The 18854-nt window shown below is 43.6% G+C and overlaps 1 protein-coding gene across 6 annotated transcripts in view; it reads right to left on the reverse strand.

The window, feature by feature from the left end:
• The window catches only part of SLC38A4 (solute carrier family 38 member 4), a 162876-nt gene extending 145268 nt beyond the window's left edge, over positions 1-17608 (reverse strand). For 4 of the 6 annotated variants that reach the window (XM_056574003.1, XM_056573994.1, XM_056573991.1 and 1 more), the window contains exons 1-2: positions 17548-17590; positions 17133-17267 (exon numbers count right to left, since the gene is read on the reverse strand). The gene's annotated coding sequence lies outside the window, so the exon portion shown is untranslated. Of the gene's footprint in view, positions 1-17132; positions 17268-17547 lie in introns of all 6 variants that reach the window. The other 2 variants (XM_056573992.1, XM_056574005.1) reach the window with 2 other exon arrangements.
• Positions 17609-18854: the final 1246 nt, after the last annotated feature.

The following is an 18854-nucleotide window of genomic DNA, read 5'->3' on the forward strand; positions in this document are numbered from 1 at the left end:
TGGAAACTTCACCCCTCACTTAATGTAATAAGGGGTACATTGAGCATTTACGCCCCACAGGTGTCTGACAGATTTTTGGAACAGTGGTGCGTGAAAATGAAAAATGTTATTTTTCATTTGCACAGCCCACTGTTCCAAAGATCTGTCAAATGCCAGTGGGGTGTAAATACTCACTGCACCCCTTATTAAATTCTGTCAGGGGTGTAGTTTCCAAAATAGGGTCACATGTGGGGGGTTCCACTGTTTTGGCACCACGGGGGGGCTTTGTAAACGCACATGGCCCCTGACTTCCATTCCAAATTTTTTTTTCCCAAAAGCTCAATGGCGCTCCTTCTCTTCTGAGCATTGTAGTGCGCCAGCAGAGCACTTGATGTCCACACATGGGGTATTTCCATACTCAGAAGAGATGGGGTTACAAATTTTGGGGGGTATTTTCTGCTATTAACCCTTGCAAAAATGTGGAATTTGGGGGGAAACACACATTTTAGTGAAATTTTTTTTTTTTTGCATATGCAAAGTCGTGAAACCCCTGTGGGGTATTAAGGCTCGCTTTATTCCTTGTTACGTTCCTCAAGGGGTCTAGTTTCCAAAATGGTATGCCATGTGTTTTTTTTGCTGCTCTGGCACCATAGAGGCTTCCTAAATGCGACATGCCCCCCGAGCAAAATTTGCTCTCAAAAAGCCAAATATGACTCCTTCTCTTCTGAGCATTGTAGTTTGCCCGTAGTGCACTTCAGGTCAACTTATGGGGTACCTTCATACTCAGAAGAGATGGGGTTACAAATTTTGGGGGTCTTTTCTGCTATTAACCCTTGCAAAAAAGGAAAATTTGGGGGGAAACACATTTTAGTGAAAAAAAATTTTTTTTTTACATATGCAAAAGTTGTGAAACACCTGTGGGGTATTAAGGCTCACTTAATTCCTTGTTACGTTCCTCAAGGGGTTCCAAAATGGTATGGCATGTGTTTTTTTTGCTGTTCTGGCACCATAGGGGCTTCCTAAATGCAACATGCCCCCCAAAAACCATTTCAGAAAAACGTACTCTCCAAAATCCCCTTGTCGCTCCTACGCTTCTGAGACCTCTACTGCGCCCACCGAACACTTTACATAGACATATGAGGTATGTGCTTACTCGAGAGAAATTGGGCTACAAATATAAGTATACATTTTCTCCTTTTACCCCTTTTAAAAATGCAAATATTGGGTCTACAAGAACATGCGAGTGTAAAAAATGAAGATTGTGAATTTTCTCCTTCACTTTGCTGCTATTCCTGTGAAACACCTAAAGGGTTAACAAGCTTACTGAATGTCATTTTGAATACTTTGAGTGGTGCAGTTTTTATAATGGTGTAATTAAGATTTTTTAAGAGAAGTAACTTACAAATATGTTTAACTTTCTTGCACCAGTTGATTTAAAAAAGAAGAAATTGTTTTTCCACCGGAGTAACCCTTTAACCCTTTAAGGAACCAGCATTTTACACTTTAGGACCCGGCCATTTTTTGCACATCTGACCACTGTCACCTTAAACAAGATAAAAGCACATAATAACATCACAACAAAGCGGGGGTTTACGGAGAGTTTCCTGCTAGGAATTTGCGCCGCAGTGGAAAATTTGCCGAAGCTCAAACTTGAACCAGGAAAGTCACTGTAAACCCGCCCATGTGAATGTACGCTGTACATTCACATGGGGGGGCAAACCTCCAGCTGTTGCAAAACTACAACTCCCAGCATGCACTGACAGACCGTGCATGCTGGAAGTTTTAGTTTTGCAACAGCTGGAGGCACACTGGTTGGAAACCTTCAGTTAGGTTATGTTACCTAACTCAGTATTTTCCAACCAGTGTGCCTCCAGTTGTTGCAAACTACAACTCCCAAACTCCCAGCATGTACTGATCACCAAAGGGCACGCTGGGAGATGTAGTTATGCAACAGCTGGAGGTACCCAGCTACAACTCCCAGCATGCCGAGACAGCTGTTTGCTATTTGGGCATGCAGGGAGTTGTAGTTTTGCAAGATCTGAAGGGCCACAGTTTAGAGACCACTGCACAGTGATCTCCAAACTGTGGCCTTCCAGATTTTGCAAAACTACAAATCCCAGCATGCGCAGACAGCAAATTGCTGTGTGGGTATGCTGGGAGTTGTAGTTTGGCAACATCTGGAGGGCTTCAGTTCAGAAACCACTGTATAGTGGTCTCAAAACTGTAGCCCTCCAGATGTTACTAGGCATCTACTCACCAGCTTCCGTAGGATCGCCACACCAGGGAGCCGCACCAGGGAGCTGCATCGCCATCCTCTGCCGCTCGCCGATGATTGTCGATGGTAAGTGGACCTCCGGCTCCGGTCACTGTTGGTTCCCCCATTCTGCCCGGACTACTGTGGATGTACAGAACAGGGGAACCGAAATTTAACAACCCGCCCCCGATCTGCTATTGGTCGGTCGCTTGGAGGGGTGGCACAGGGTGATACTTATTTTCCGTGTCACCAGAGACCAGTATGACCTGGAATCGCCGCAAATTGCCAGTGTGACTCGGGACCCAGTCTCAGGGCATTGGCATGTCAGCAGGCAGCCCGGTCCGGTCCCCGCCCAGCGGGGGCAGAAATTCCCAGGGGCATACAGGAATGCCCTTGGTCCTTAAGTACCAGGACGTCAGGGCGTACCCGTACGCCCATGGTCCTTAAGGGGTTAAAGAGAACCTGTGGCCAACCCCCCAAAAATGCATTATTATTACCTAGCTAATAGTCCCCTGACCACAGACCTTTTTTTAAATTTTTTGTATTCACCTTTCCATTCCTGAGATATGAGGGTTTATAGTTTGTCTGACAATTCAGGGAATCAGCCAGATGAGTGTGAAGTTAATTTTTATAGTGGGACTAGCTGAGTACCCGGCATTGCCCAGTTTTTCCTTCCTAATCCTTGTTAGGGAGGAAAATCAACAAAAGAGGAAGCTTTTCACTTCATATCCCGTCCTCATATATTGTTGTCATATCCCAATCCAATATCCCATCCTCATATCTCAACCTCCTATCCCGGCCTCCAATCTAGACCTCATATTCCGTCCTCTTATCCCGACCTCCTATCTCGACCTCCTATCTCGACCTCCTATCCCGACCTCCTATCCTGTCCTCCTATTTCGACCTCCTATCTCGACCTTCTATCCCAACCTCCTATCCCAACCTCCTATCCCGTCCTCCTTTCCTGTCCTCCTATTTTGACCTACTATCCCTTCCTCCTATCCCGTCCTCCTATCCCGACCTCCTATCCCAACCTCGTATTCCGACCTCCCATCACGTCCTCATATCCTGTCCTCATATCCTGTCCTTCTATCCCGTCCTCCTATCCCGACCTCCTATCTCAACCTCATATTCCGTCCTCCTATCCCGACCTCCTATCCCATCCTCCTATCCTGTCCTCATATCCCGACCTCATAACCCGACCTCATATCTCGACCTCCTATCCCAACCTCCTATCTTGACCTCTATCCCGTCCTCATATCCCATCCTTATATCCCGTCCTCATATCCCATCCTCCTATCCCATCTTCATATCCCATCCTTAGATCTCGACCTCCTATCCCGACCTCCTATCCGTCCTCATATCCCATCCTCATATCCCGACCTCCTATCTCGACCTCATATCCCATCCTCATATCCTGACCTCCTATCCTGTCCTCCCATCCCGACCTCCTATACCGACCTCATATCCCGACCTCATATCCCGTCCTCATAGCCCGTCCTCATAGCCTGATCCCATATGCTGTCCCCACATCCCGACCCCATATCCCATCCCGTCTTTGTGAGATGGTGTGCGGCTTGCAAGCCGGACCGACACATTCACCAGGAGATACAGAGCGGAGCTTGTGGAGTAAGGTACTGGAAGTCCCATATACTTGCATGGGACTTAAAACAAAAAGCCATCTTTTATATAAGGGTGTAGGTAAGGGGTAATTTAACTATCATATCTTTTTATTTGACATATAAGTTATTTGTGTACCAGGTATTATTGAAATATCTCCAGCCATACAGAAGTTATGTGGGAACATACATTTCCCATATACTTGAATGGGACTTTAAACAAAAACCCCAACCCTGGGAAATGGGGGGGAGTAAGGGTTAAATCACCTATCCTTTGTTTGTTATGTTTGTTGTTGACATATAAGTAACATGTGTGCCAAGTTTCATGTTAATATCTTTAGCCGTTTGGACGTGATGCTGGAACGTACACACACACATATACACACACACTCACACACATGCACACACACTTTGGGCCTCATTTACTAAGCTGAAACCGACCAGTTTTTGTGTGGTTATTTTGGCGCAGAGTTTCTGAGACATATCTGCGACAGTCTGCGACAGTGTGCACCTGGAAATCCAACAAACCCGACATTGCAGTGTTAAAAGCCTAAAAGGGGGCGCAGTCTGTCGCAAAGGAGGCGTGGCCGGTCCGATTTACTATTGAATTCACAGAAAATCCTGTGGGTAAATGGCTGGAAATATCGACCTAGAAAAAGCTGGTCAGAAAATGTTCACGACTTTTCCCAATAGTAAATAGAGAGGAATCCTGCAAGTCTGAAACAACTTTTCCCACTAGTAAAAACCTGACACTCTTAGTAAATGAGGCCCATTGAGTTTTATATACATAGATTAAATAGCAGGTGATAGGCGGGGAGTGTAAAACATTCACACCCTCTGCCTGTATAATCCCCATCACCCAATACAAACTCAGGAATGAAAGGGTGCATCAAAAAACTGTAGGCTTTTGATCAAGGCTCCCTAAGCTAGTTAATGTATTAAATCACCCAAAACTATAACACTACCACCAGATATAAATCAATCACATTTATATTTCACTCTTTATTGAAAATATCCATATATTAAAAGCATTTAATGGACCTAAATAGGCACCAAAATCAGTTTGTACAGGGAAAGAGAATGGAGGAAGGCAGAGTTAATCACATAATGGCTTATACTAATGCACCCTTTTATCTTGTTGGGTAGCATTAGGGTTTCACCTGTGAGGCCTGCTATAATTGAACCAACCAGGGTGGGGCTTGTAGCTTGTCTACTCCCTCCCATTGTATGTGTGCTTAGATTCACACTGGAGGTGACTGAGGAGCAATCTGCAAGTCGGGCCTATGGCTGCCGTAATTTGGTTCCTGGTTCTATTTATCTGGCCAGGTAGGTTAGTTGATAGGACCCGCACCATTTGAGAAACCTTGGCGTGGTGTGCGGGCTCAAGTGTGTCCTTCATATAAGTATATACTGGCTAATGTCTCAATTTTGCATCAGATTTGAGGGTTAGCTAATGTCATTGTTTACATTAACCACAGTTGTGAAACCACATTGTGATCCATAGGTGCAGGTCCTCCACTCCAACGTAGGTGCACAACTGCACTTGGAGTTGAGCACCTTGTATCACCTTAGATCACATCAATGTAAGTGTTTAATCACATAATGATAAATAATGAATAGTAGAGATGAGTAAACTTTTGAAAAATTTGATTCGGCCGATTCGATCTAAATTTATTTGCGGCGAATCTATATTAAAAACGGCTATTTCAGGACTACACAGAGCCTCAATAGGGGTATAGAACACTTTGCTTTGTTCTAACACGCATAAGGTGTGTGCTGGGGTAGTGCAATAATACTGTTATTCAGAATGAAGTGCAGATTACAGGCATCGCTTTTAGAGGGGGCCACACCCCCTAAATTGCACAGCAAAAACAAAACAATATTTAGCATACTCTGTATTTTCCACAGTAGCGTGCACCCCTCCCTATTCACAGGAGGTTTTTTCAATTGATTGTGGATCCAGTATGTATTCCAGTCAGATGCCATATGCCCAGCAGAGGTGAGTGAAATGAGTGTAAGTGCCTATCCGAAATGAGGCCACCGCTGGGTTTTGAACAAAAAGTGCGCTAAGAGCCTCCATTTTTTGACCAAGAGTGCTGCTGCAACCTTCTTTTTGTATACTCTGCATTTGCTACAGCAGCGTGCACCCGTGTAATAGGTAGTTGTGCTGGCTATTTTACTTTTTGTTTTTGCTGTGCAATTTAGGGGGAGTTGCACCCTCTGTAGCCGTGCACCCCTCCCTATTCACTGGAGGTTTTTTAAATTGATTGTGGATCCAGCATGTCACCCAGTCAGAGGCCATATGCCCAGCAGAGGTGAGTGAAATGAGTGTTAGGGTCCATCCAAAATGAGGCCACCTCCACGTGATGGATGGGGGACACGTTTTGATCAAGAAGTGCGCTGAGACTAAATTTTTTGACCGAGAGTGCTGCTGCAACCTTATTTTTTGTATACTCTGTATTTGCCACAGCAGCGTGCACCCGTGTATTACGTAGTTGTGGTGTTTATTTTTATTTTTTTTTACTTTTTGTTATCGCTTTTAGAATCACTGCCGCAGAGCGGCACAATGACAGAGCCTGGAGGTGGCATCAGTAAGAGGAGACCATATAGTGGTGGAATGACACAGCGTGGAGGTGTTGGGAGCCTGAGGAGACCATACAGTGGCTAAATGAAACAGCGTGAAGGTGCTGGCAGCATGAGGAGACCATATGGTGGCTGAATGACACAGCATGGAGGTGTTGGCAGCATGAGGAGACCATATAGGGACTGAATGACACAGCTTGGATTTGGCTGAAGCATGAGGAGACCATACAGTATCTGAATGGCACAGCCTGGAGTTGGAAGCATCATGAGTAGACACTAGGGATTCACAATCCGTAAGATTAAAATACGAATTTTGAAATTTAAATTGAAGATTTAGGGTAGCTAGCGCTACCATAAAGAAATGTTTACGCCCAGGCCCAGCAGCATCAGTAAACCATATATTGGCTGTATGACACAGCCTGGAGTTGGCTGAAGGATGAGGAGACCATATAGTGTCTGAATGGCACAGCCTGGAGTTGGAAGCAGCATGAGTAAACACTAGGGCTACACAATCCCTAAGATTAAAAGACAAATTTTGAAATTTAAATTGAAGATTTAGGGTAGCTAGTGCTACCAAAACATTTTTTTAGGCCCAGACCCAGGCCCAGCAGCATCAGTAAACCATATATTGGCTGAATAACAAAGCCTGGAGTTGGCTGAAGCATGAGGAGACCATTGAAATTTAAGATTTTTCAATTTAAATTTAAGATTTATATTAAGGATTTTGAAATTGAAATTTCACGACTCTGCCTGACATACTTATTGCGTATAGTCATACGCAATATTGCGTATTTCACGACTCTGCCTGACATACTTATTGCGTGTTTTAAGCTTCACTACGCTTAAAACAGTATTTGTCTAGAACAGCAGCAGGTGTATACTATTGGCTGTCCTTTCACAGTATATAGACCCTTGACAGATTAACAGGTACAAAATAGTACACTACTTAAATGTAGGTATGTGGTATGCACTTATGAGGTCAGAAAAATGTGCTACAATACGCTTAAAAATACTTATTTTTACTTGTTTCCCAGATTCCAAAATTCCCTTACAATCAGAAAATGTCAGAATACCCCGACATTCAAAATAAGAAAATTATACATATGTTCCCTGAAGAAAAGGATCCTTCATTAGATGAAAATATGAGCATTGTGTGTTCCAGTGACTTTAGCTCATCGGAGGAACAGGAAAACATGATACAACTTAATTCTGCAACTTAAGAACCACAGCAAAGAATGAACGACTTAAAGCTTACTGTAACTGAGGAACTTCAAAATGGTAAATCTACCACCTGGGAAAGTCAGCCAATTCCAACAGCCGATGGTCAGTATCCACAGTTCCCTGTTTCTGTTAGTCCTTGGCAATATTCCTTTTATTTCTGGTATCAACATGGCAATAATGCTGGGAGAGTAACTCAAGGATACCTACATGTTTCCTACAATACACAGTCAATATATGGAGACCATATAGTGGCTGAATGACACAGCATGGAGGTGGCTGAAGCATGAGGAGACCATACAGTGGTTGAATGGCAGAGCCTGGAGTTGGCTGAAGCATGAAGAAAGACCATATAGTGTCTAAATGGCACAGCCTGGAGTTGGCTGAAGCATAAGGAGACCATATAGTTGCTGAATGACACAGCCTGGAGCTGGAAGCAGCATAAGTAGACACTAGTGCTTCACAATCCCTAAGATTAAAAGAGGAATTTTGAAATTTAAATTGAAGATTTAGGGTTGCTAATGCTACCATAAAAAAAATTTTAGGCCCAGGCCCAGCAGCATCAGTAAACCATATATTGGCTGAATGACACAGCCTGGAGTTGGCTGAAGCACGAGGAGACCATATAATGTCTGAATGGCACAGCCTGGAGTTAGCAGAAGCATGAGGAGACCATTGAAATGTAAGATTTTTTAATAGAAATGAAAGATTTTGAAATTGAAATTGAGGATTTTGAATTTCAAATTTTAACTTAACTTCTTAAGGACTCAGGGCATAGCTGTATGCCCTGAGCCCGGTCCCGGTGTTTAAAACGGGGTCACGCCGTGACCCCGCATCACACCGGGTCAGTCCTGGCTGCTATTCATAGCCGTGACCCTGGGCTAACAGTGTGCGGCACCGATCGTTGTGCCGCACGTTATTAACCCTTCAGACACGGCGATCAAAGTTGACCGCCGCATCTGAAAGGGAAAGTAAATGCTTCCCGGCAGCTCAGTCGGGCTGATCGGGACATCGCGATAAAATCGCAATGTTCTGATCAGCTAAGACGCAAGCGGAGGTCTCCTTACCTGTCTCCGCGGCGTCCGATCGGGGTTTGATTGCTCCAAGCCTGAGCTACAGGCTTGAGCAATCGAGCCCCTATCTCGCTAATCCATGCAAAGCTATGGCTTTGCAGGGATCAGCATAAGAGATCAGTGTGTGCAGTGCTATAGGTCCCTATGGGAGCTATAGCACTGCAAAAAAAAAAGTGAATTTTATTTTTTTAACAAAGGTCATTTAACCCCTTCCCTAATAAAAGTTTGAATCCCCCCCCTTTTCCCATAAAAAAAAGACTGTGTAAATAAAAATAAACATATGTGGTATCGCCGCGTACGGAAATGTCCGAACTATAAAAATATATCGTTAATTAAATCGCACGGTCAATGGCGTACGCGCAAAAAAATTCCAAAGTACAAAATAGCATATTTTGGGTCACTTTTTATATTATGACAAAATGAATAAAAAGCGATCAAAAAGTCCGATCAATACAAAAATGGTACCGATAAAAATTTCATAACACGGCGCAAAAAATTAGTCCTCATAACGGCCCGTACGCAGAAAAATAAAAAAGTTATAGGGGTTAGAAATGAGAATTTTTAACATTTAAATTTTCCTGCATGTAGTTATGATTTTTTTCGAAGTACGACAATATCCAACCTATATAGGTAGGGTATGATTCTAAACAGTTGGACCTACAGAATAAAGATAAGGTGTTATTTTTACTGACAAATTAACTGCGTAGAAACGGAAGCCCCCAAAATTTACAAAATGAAATGTTTTCTTCAATTTTGTCGCACAATTAATTTTTTTTCCATTTCACCGTGGAATTTTGGGTAAAATGACAAATGTCACTGCAAAGTAGAATTGGTGGCGCAAAAAATAAGCCATCATATGGAATTTAGTGTGCAAAATTGAAAGCGTTATGATTTTTAGAAGGTGATGAGGAAAAAATGAAAATGCAAAAACGGAAAAACGCTGAGTCCTTAAGGGGTGAAGTGGGTACAAAGGACCAAATCTAACAAGGAGTCACATGTCACAATCCAGCACAATGACAGAGCCTGGAGGTGACATTAGTATGAGAAGACCATATAGTGGCTGAATGGCACAGCCTGGAGTTGGCTGAAGCATGAGAAGAGACCATGTAGTGGCTGAATGAGACAGCTTGGAGGTGGCATCAGTATGAGGAGACAATATGGTAGCTGAATGACTGCCTGGAGTTTGTGACAGCATGAAGAGACCATATAGTGTCTCAGTGGCCCAGCTTGGAGTTGGCAGCAAATGAGGAGACAATAGGGCCTCACAATCTCTAAGAATAAAAGATGAATTTTGAAATTTCCATTGAAGATGTAACCACAAACATATATAGGTAATGTCCTAGGCCCAGCAGCATCACTAAACCATGTAGTTGCTGAATGACACAGTCTGGAGCTGGCTGAAGCATCAGTAAACCATATATTCGATGAATGGCACAGCCTGGAGGTGGCTGAAGCATGAGGAGACCATGTAGTGACTGAATGACACAGCCTGGAGTTGGCTGAAGCATGAGAAGAGACCATATAGTGGCAGAATGAGACAGCCGGGAGGTAGCAGCAGCAGCATCAGGAGTCCTGAAAGTGACCCGGTGACAGAGTGGTCCAGTGGGTGGCAGTACCAGTACTCGGTGATGAAGGCGTGTGAAAAAAGGTCTGATGCACAGGAATGTTTGTAACTGGGGAGCAGCACCTTAAATCGGTTTGGCACTATCCATATTTGTGAAGTGTTGGTGTGGCACCATGGTCAATCTACTCTCATGCATCAGGCATTGGTGGTTGGAAATCCTGGCTGATCCATGCCTGATTTATCTTCACAAAGGTCAGTCTCTCCACATTTTTCGTGGACAAAAGAGTTCTCCTGTCTCCCACTGCACTAAACACCCGCTCTGATTGCACACTACTGGCCGGGCAGGACAGCTTTTCCAGGGCAAACTCTGCTAGTTGCGTCCACAAATCAAGTTAACATAGTCCATCAAGTTGAACCTATAAGCCTAATGAGTACCTACTGAGTTGATGTAGATCTAGAATCCATAACCTGTAATGTTATTATTCTCCAAAAATACATCAAGACCCCTTTTAAATTCTTTTACAGAGTCCACCATGACCACCTCCTCTGGCAGAGAATTCCACAGTCTCACTGCTCTTACAGTAAAGAACCCCCCTCTGTGCTGGTGGAGAAACCTTTTTTCCTCAAGACGTAGAGTATGCCCCCTTGTTATAGATACAGTCCTGGGTATAAATAGGCAATGGGAGAGATCTCTGTACGGTCCCCTGATATATTTATACATAGTTATTAGGTCTCCCCTAAGTCTTCTTTTATTTTTAATTAAATAACCTCAATTCTGATAATTTTTCTGTGTACTGTATTCTTCCCATTCCCCGTATTACTCTGGTTGCCCGTCTTTGAACCGTCTCCAGCTCCACTATATCTTTCTTGTACACTGGTGCCCAGTACTGTACACAGTATTCTATGTGTGGTCTGTACAGGGGTAGAATTATTTCCTTGTCATGGGCATCTATGCCCCTATTGATGCACCCCATGATTTTATTTGCCTTTGCAGCAGCTGCCCAACACTGGTCACTACAGCTAAATTTACTGTTAACTAAGACTCCCAAGTCCTTTTCCACGTCAGTCATCCCAAGTGTTCTCCCATTTAATACATAATCCCAGCACGGATTTTTCCTACCCATGTGCATTACATTACAATTATCAGTGTTGAACGTCATCTGCCACTTCCCAGCCCAAACCTCCAACCTATCCAGATCCATTTGTAACAATGCACTGTCCTCTATAGTGTTTACCCCTCTAAAGAGTTTAGTATCATCTGCAAAGATTGCTACTTTACTATTCAACCCCTCTTCAAAGTCATTAGTAAATATATTAAATAGAACAGGACCCAATACTGACCTCTGTGGTACCCCACTAGTAACAGTCACCCAATCAGAATAAGTATCATTAATAACCATCCTCTGTTTACTATCACTGAGCCAGTTACTCACCCACTTACACACATTCTCCCCCAGCCCAATCCTTCTCATTTTATGCACCAACCTTTTACGTGGTACCGTATCAAATGCTTTGGAAAAATCCAGATATACGACATCCAGCGATTGCCCCTGGTCCAGTCTGGAGCTCACTTCCTCATAAAAGTCAGTTTGACAGGACCGATCCCTCATAAAGTCATGCTGATACGGAGTCATACATTTATTTTTATCAAGGCACTCCAAAATAGCATCCCTTAGAAAACCCTCAAACAATTTACATACAACAGAGGTTAAATTAACAGGCCTATAATTCCCAAAGTCACCTTTTGTCCCCTTTTTAAATATTGGCACCACATTTGCCATGCGCCAGTTCTGGGGAACAGTCCTTGTTACTATAGAGTCCCTGAATATTAAAAATAGGGGTCTGTCTATTACATTACTTAATTCCTTTAGAACATAGGGGTGAATGCCATCTGGACCTGGTGATTTGTCTATTTTGATTTTTTGTAGGTGGCACTGTACTTCTTCCTGTGTTAGACAGGTGACCTGTACTGGGGAGTTTACCTTATCTCGCTGTATTTCACCTGGCATTTGATTTTCCTCGGTGAATAGAGTGGAGAAGGATTTGTTTAATATATTAGCTTTTTCCTGATCCCTGTTTATAATTTCTTCCTCATCATTTTTTAAAGGGCCGACACTTTCATTTTTAACCTTTTTCTATTTATATAGTTAAAAAAACATTTTGGGGTCAGTTTTACTCTCTGTTGGCAATAAGTCTTTCTGTCTCTATTTTTGCAGCATTAATCAGTTTTTTCTACATATATTACATTTTTCTCTATAGCTTTTTAATGCTTCTTCACTGCCATCCTGTTTTAGTAGCTTAAATGCTTTATTTTTGTCATTTATTGCCCCCTTAACATTTTTATTCATCCAAATTGGTTTTCTTTTATTCCTGACCCTTTTATTCCCATAATGTATATACATCTTACAGTGAGAAGTTTGACTGCCCAGAAGTCCAGCGGATCTTCAAAGTGTGTTGGCATGGGCATGTCAAGGTATGCCACCACCTGCTGGTTCAGGTTTTGCTCCAGGTGTACCTGCTGCTGATGAGTTGCTTCACCTTGCAGGTGAAGAAAGCTACACATCAGCGACTGCAGACTCAGGCTGCTGCTGTTGGATCTGGTACTGCTCCTGCCACCCCACCCCTCCCCAGCAGCCATGGCAGTGGAGGGTGAGCGCAGGGGGTCCCCCGATTCAGACCTGCAAGAGGATGGACGATGGTACCGATAGGCATCAGCCAACTGACTACATAGGATGTCTCTGTAGTAGGTCACTTTGTCCTCCTCTCAGTGGGTGTAAAAAGGCCCCTATTTTGTGGCGGTAGCGAGGGTCCAGATCTAGAAGTCATCACACTGTAGAATGTTGACAATTCGGCTGTCATTAAGCAAACAAGTGAGCATGCATTATGCCATTTGACTCGGAGGGACTCCCTGCCTCCATATCCACTGCATACTGCCACAGTGTGTCTGAGTCCTCTGTCTTGCCTTCCTTATAACCCTCTAGCTCCTCTGGCGGCTCCTGCTCCTCCTCTCCAGTCAGATTATTAAAAAAAGACCATTTGGTGAAACCTAAATTGTGCTCCACTGTGCCCCTCCCCCTCCTCCTCCTCCAGTATAGCCCCCACAGGGCTCATGTGGCCGTGAAATTTAGGCGCCACGTCAAATGAGACTATGTTGGGGGATACCGTTCTGATGCTGCAGCCCAAGGAGGGTGTGCTTTGCAGTGTACGAGTGGCTGAACTGCATGCAAAGTTTCCTTCCCATTGTTAGGATTTCTTGCAAATGGGGGGAACACTTTAGGAACTGCTTCACAACCAGATTTAACACATGTGCCATGCAGGGCGCATGAAAGCCTTACCAGTCGCAGCGCATGCAAGATGTTCTTCCTGTTGTCAGTCACCATGGTTCCCATTTCCAGTTTTCATGAAGTAAGCCATGCTCAGATTTCTTTACGAATTGCTTTTAGCAGTTCCTCCCTGTGTGACTTTCTTCGCCAAGGCAAACCATGTGAAGAACAGCGTGAAACCGCAGTGCCCTGCACACATGGTATGCTGAAGGGCCACTGGGAATTATCTGGGCAGTAGAGGCTGAGGACACGGTGGAGGATGAGGAGGCGGAGTCTCACACTGTCACAGGACCAACGGCTGAGAGCGTGGAGGCGGAAGCGGCATGACCTGTCCAAGTTGGTGTTGTGGCTGTGCAGGAACCACATTCACCCAGTGAGTCGTAAAGGACATGTATTGTCCCTGACCATAGTTACAGCTCCAGAGGTCGTCGCTGCCGTGCACTTTGGTACACACCAACAGGCTCAAATACTGGACCACCTTCTCTTCCACAAAATTGTGCAAGGCTGGTACTGCCTTCTTCGCAAAGAAATGACGGCTTGGCACGCTCCACCTCTCTCTGAAAGGTGCAGAGTCCACCACTTGAAAAGCAAGGGACTGCAGCACCAGCAACTTGGACAGGAGCACATTCAGCTTCTGCGCCATTGGACGGGTGGGCGCATACTGTTGTTTCTTGGACATGGCTTCGCCGATGGATTGTTGGCGAAATGGCTGACTAGGAGGTTCATCTGGAGCAACAGAAAGAGGGTATGAGGGTGGAGCCTTGCTTAGCTGAATGAGGGAGCGGCGTGCCACTGGTGATGCAGCAGGCTGGACCACTACATCAGAGCCACGGTTCTCCCAGGCCGCTTTATGGTTGGCAAAGCATATGTTGACCCAGATCTGTGGTACAAACATATGGACCCTTTCCACGCTTCTCCTTCTACTGACATATCTTGCATGTGGCTCTGTGAACCTTCACTGGATGCTTGATGAAAAACTGTTAGTCCGCACTAATTGACTGCTACTGCCGCTGTCTCCAGGAATCCCTGTTCCACTACTTCCCGGGAAGGTAGGCTGCCACAAAGCAGGTGTCTCCCCGGGGCAAGTTTGGCTCCAGAATCTCCACTTCTGCCACCACGCTGACTGCCAACCATGCTACCACCTTGCTGGCTCAGCTGCTGCCTCACGGGCAACCTGCAACTCTCTTCTCCTGATGATGATGACGCCGTTTCTGCATGCAGTTTCCAATTGCGATCACCTTCATCATCATCAACAAGTGTCTGCACGTCACTAATGTCCTCCTCAGGTTCCTCAACAGTGTCTGCTTCAGGACCCTGAACCCTGGCAACACCGGCTCCCAGGTCACTCTCCTTGTCCCTACTTGCCCGCCTAGCGACGGAAGCGGCAGACGTCTCCTCCACTTGTTGGCTGGGCAGTAGCTGCTGACTGTCCTCTAGTAGATTGTCCTCAGTGAAGAGTGGAGCTGAACTCTCAGCATGAGATACTTCTGTAGGAGAGGGAACAGCATAGGACAGAGGCAATAGGAGGACAGGGGGTATCAGATGTCACTTGGGATGAAGTGGATGACCATGTTAAGCAATCGATGATGGCAGATGGGTTGCTGGCTGAGACACGACCGCTAGCTGATACCAGGAGCTCAGGCCTCTCGCTGTGACTCCTGCTGCCACTCGCTCCTAGTCTGCTGCGACCTCTGCCTGATGAATTTAAGCCTCTGCAACTCCTCTGTGCATGTCCTGGCACTTTTCTGCCTGACACACTTAGTGCGTATATGAGGGGAGTACAATACGCTTCACTACGCTTAAAACAGTATTTGTCTAGAACAGCAGCAGGTGTGTACTTTTTCCTGGAGTTTCACAGTATCCAAGCCCTTGACAGATTAACATGTTTAAAATAGTACACTGCTTAGATGTAGGTATGTGTTATGCACTTATGAGTGCAGAAAAATGTGATACAGTACGCTTAATAAACGTATTGAAGTTAAACACCAGCCGGTGATTACTTTTGGCTGTCCTTTCACAGTATGTAGGCCCTTAACAGATTAACAAGTACAAAATAGTACACTACTTAGATGTACGTATGTGGTATGCACTTATGAGGGGAGAAAAATGCGGTACAGTACGCTTAAAAAAACTTATTTTAGTAAAACACCAGCTGGTGATTACTTTTGCCTGGACTTTCACAGTATCTTGGCCCTTGACAGATTAACAGGTACAAAATATTACACTACTTAGATGTAGGTATGTGGTATGCACTTATGAGGGCAGAAAAATGCACTACTGCACGCTTTAAAAATTATTTGAGTAAAACACCAGCCGATGATTACTTTTGGCTGTCCTTTCACAGTATGTAGGCCCTTGACAGATTAACAGTCACAAAATAGTACTCCACTTGGATGTAGGTATGCACTTATGAGGGCAGATAAATGCGCTACTGTACGCTTAAAAAAAACGTATTTTAGTAAATCATCAGCTGGTGATTACTTTTGCCTGGACTTTCACAGTATCTAGGCCCTTGACAGATTAACAGGTACAAAATAGTACACTACTTAAATGTATGTATGTGGTATGCACTTATGAGGGCAGAAAAATGTGGTACAGTACACTTAAAAAAAAGTATTTTTGCACAACACCAGCAGAACACAACTGTGCTGCAGCACAAAAAAGCTGTGTACTAAACACAACATTTCACTCTGTCAAAGTCTATTAAGAGTGGACTGCTGGGTATTATACCATCTACAGACTAGCATAACCAGCAGATGATTTGTTGTGGAACAAAGACACAGAATTGCCCTGAAAAATTATTCCTGCTTCCTCTGCTAAGATTTATGAAGTTGAGGCAGCAACAACACACAGCTATCTGCCCCTCTCTGTAATACAATGCTGAAGAAAGTAACTGGGAGGTTTATGGCTGCAGTAAAAATCCTTTTCATTGAAAAAATAATCACTGCTCTCTGTCCACCAGAACACTCATGTGACTAGGATGTGAAACGCTGCTGGAATGAGCTTTTCTGTGTAACACACACACCCCTATGTCCGTCCTATCTGCATGCAGTGCAATGATTGATATGACGAGCCGCAAAATGGCTGCCGAATATATAGGGCTGTGACATCCCAGCAGTGACTGGCTGCAGATAGGCTGCATACTGCATGTGATTCAGGGTCATCCCACCTACTTCCCTTCCCGCCTTCATTCCCACCTTCCCAGCTTTCATTGCCCCATGTACTGACATGTACATCCGCCATGTGGATCAGCCTGGACCGCAGTAAATGGAGTTTAATTAAGCGATTCGTGTGATAGAATCGCAGCGATATTCGCATTTGTTGCAAATCGAATATTTCATGAAATTCGCTACGAATTTGGGTTTGTCAGCTTCGATTTGCTCATCCCTAATCAATAGCTTAGTCTCATTTCATGTATATGCAAGTACATCAATAAAGTGCAAAGAAAGGCAAACTTAGAAAGGAGACCAAGCATAACACAGAAAAGTCCCAGCAAAATACCATTCAAATATGCCTTACCATGGCATAAACCCCAACATATGTTTCGCTCAATGCCAAATTTTTCCAGCCATAGATTCCTTACTGTGAACCTAACCTAATGCCTGCACTGGAAGCTCAGAAAGCGAGAAGAAGAGAGCCAGAGATCAAGAGAAGCTGTGGGGAAACAATGTGACAGGTGAGTAATTTTTTTTCCTTCTTACATGGGGACTAACACTAAACAGGGATCTTAGAGTTGCCCAATACTATATAGGGGCACTAAGGAGCCTAACACTATACAGGTGCACAGAGTAGCCTAATACTATACAGGGGCACTGAGGGATCAAATACTATACATGGGAACAAAGGAGCCTAATACAATATTGGGACACAGAGGGGTCTAATACTATACTGGTGCATCCAGGAGTCTTATACTTTATCTAATACTTGTACCAACCTTCAACCAGAGATTCACATAGATATGGTAGGAGATATGTTACCACAATGCTACATCTTTAGTGTCAGTTACTACCTGTTACTACTGTTCACTTACTGTCAGTTGCTTCAAACTGTCCCTTTAAAGCCCGGGATATAGATAAATATTTTTTACATTTAAATTTTCCAGTTTTTATTTTTTATTTTTTAGCAGATGAGGTCCAAAAGACCAAACCCGAGCTGACTATAAATAGATGTATCTGGTTAGTTATCACCTCAACACTTCAGGAATATCCCAATTGTTTCTGAAGTGAAACATTGATTCTTATGAAACATAAATAATACATTTACAGTAAAAGCATGTTACTTAAATAAATATTTGAAATACAATTTTCTTTGGTCTGTAGTTTAGAACAAAGATTTTTTTATTATTTTCAGATAAACTTCAAATAATGTACAAAAAAATGCTGAGCTTGACCCATAGACAATATTGTATCTGTACAGTACAGATGGGATGTTTGTTAAATACCTCTGGGCAACAGCTGCCAAGCAAATGTTGCAAGACTTTACAACTGATCTTATACCTCATATTGTTAGCCTCTTGCTGCCTAACATCTGTTCTATTGCGTCAGTATGTTGTTTTTTTAATTTTATTTCTGCAAACAAAAATAACAGTAGGGCGCAAACAGGATCATACAAAATGTTTCTGAAGAGTAAAAATATGACAAAATAAACAGCCCAGGGTAGGACTAAAGACCTGTGCCTTCTCTCTACTTGTTTATTTGTCAAAAACTAAGAATTGCCATTGCATCTGGTCTCACACTGAAGTACAACCTAGAAACATCTCAGTTATTCTTGCTTTGTCAAGACCGACCTTACAGCTCAAAGTAGAGAAAATACCCTCATTCCCCTATAGTTTGTTATGATATTATGTATCATTTATATTAGGTTGACTATGATCACTATAATATGATGTATTATAATTTTATATACAGTAGTACTGTGGTTAACTGTACCATACTTTCTTGGATCATATTATATCAAGTTACTGCATGCAGATACAGTATCTCTGTCCACATTAGGGCCCAGTAGGGCATACTGACATCAGTGAGGGGTGTCCCAGAATTGGTTTTGATATTTTCAGATATCCTACTGGAGACATATGAGTTAATAGAGAGTAACCCCCATAAAGGCTACCCAATGTACTAGCCAGATGGAGAGCTGATACACATAGTGCCTCTCGCTTTTGAGGATCTTGGCAATCCATGGTCAACAGCCCATGCATTCCCATTAGAATTGTGTAAAATATTTCTCCTATGTTGGTTCTGC

The sequence above is a fragment of the Hyla sarda genome, chromosome 4, assembly GCF_029499605.1.
Source record: "Hyla sarda isolate aHylSar1 chromosome 4, aHylSar1.hap1, whole genome shotgun sequence".
In the NCBI taxonomy this organism is placed as follows: Eukaryota; Metazoa; Chordata; class Amphibia; order Anura; family Hylidae; genus Hyla; species Hyla sarda.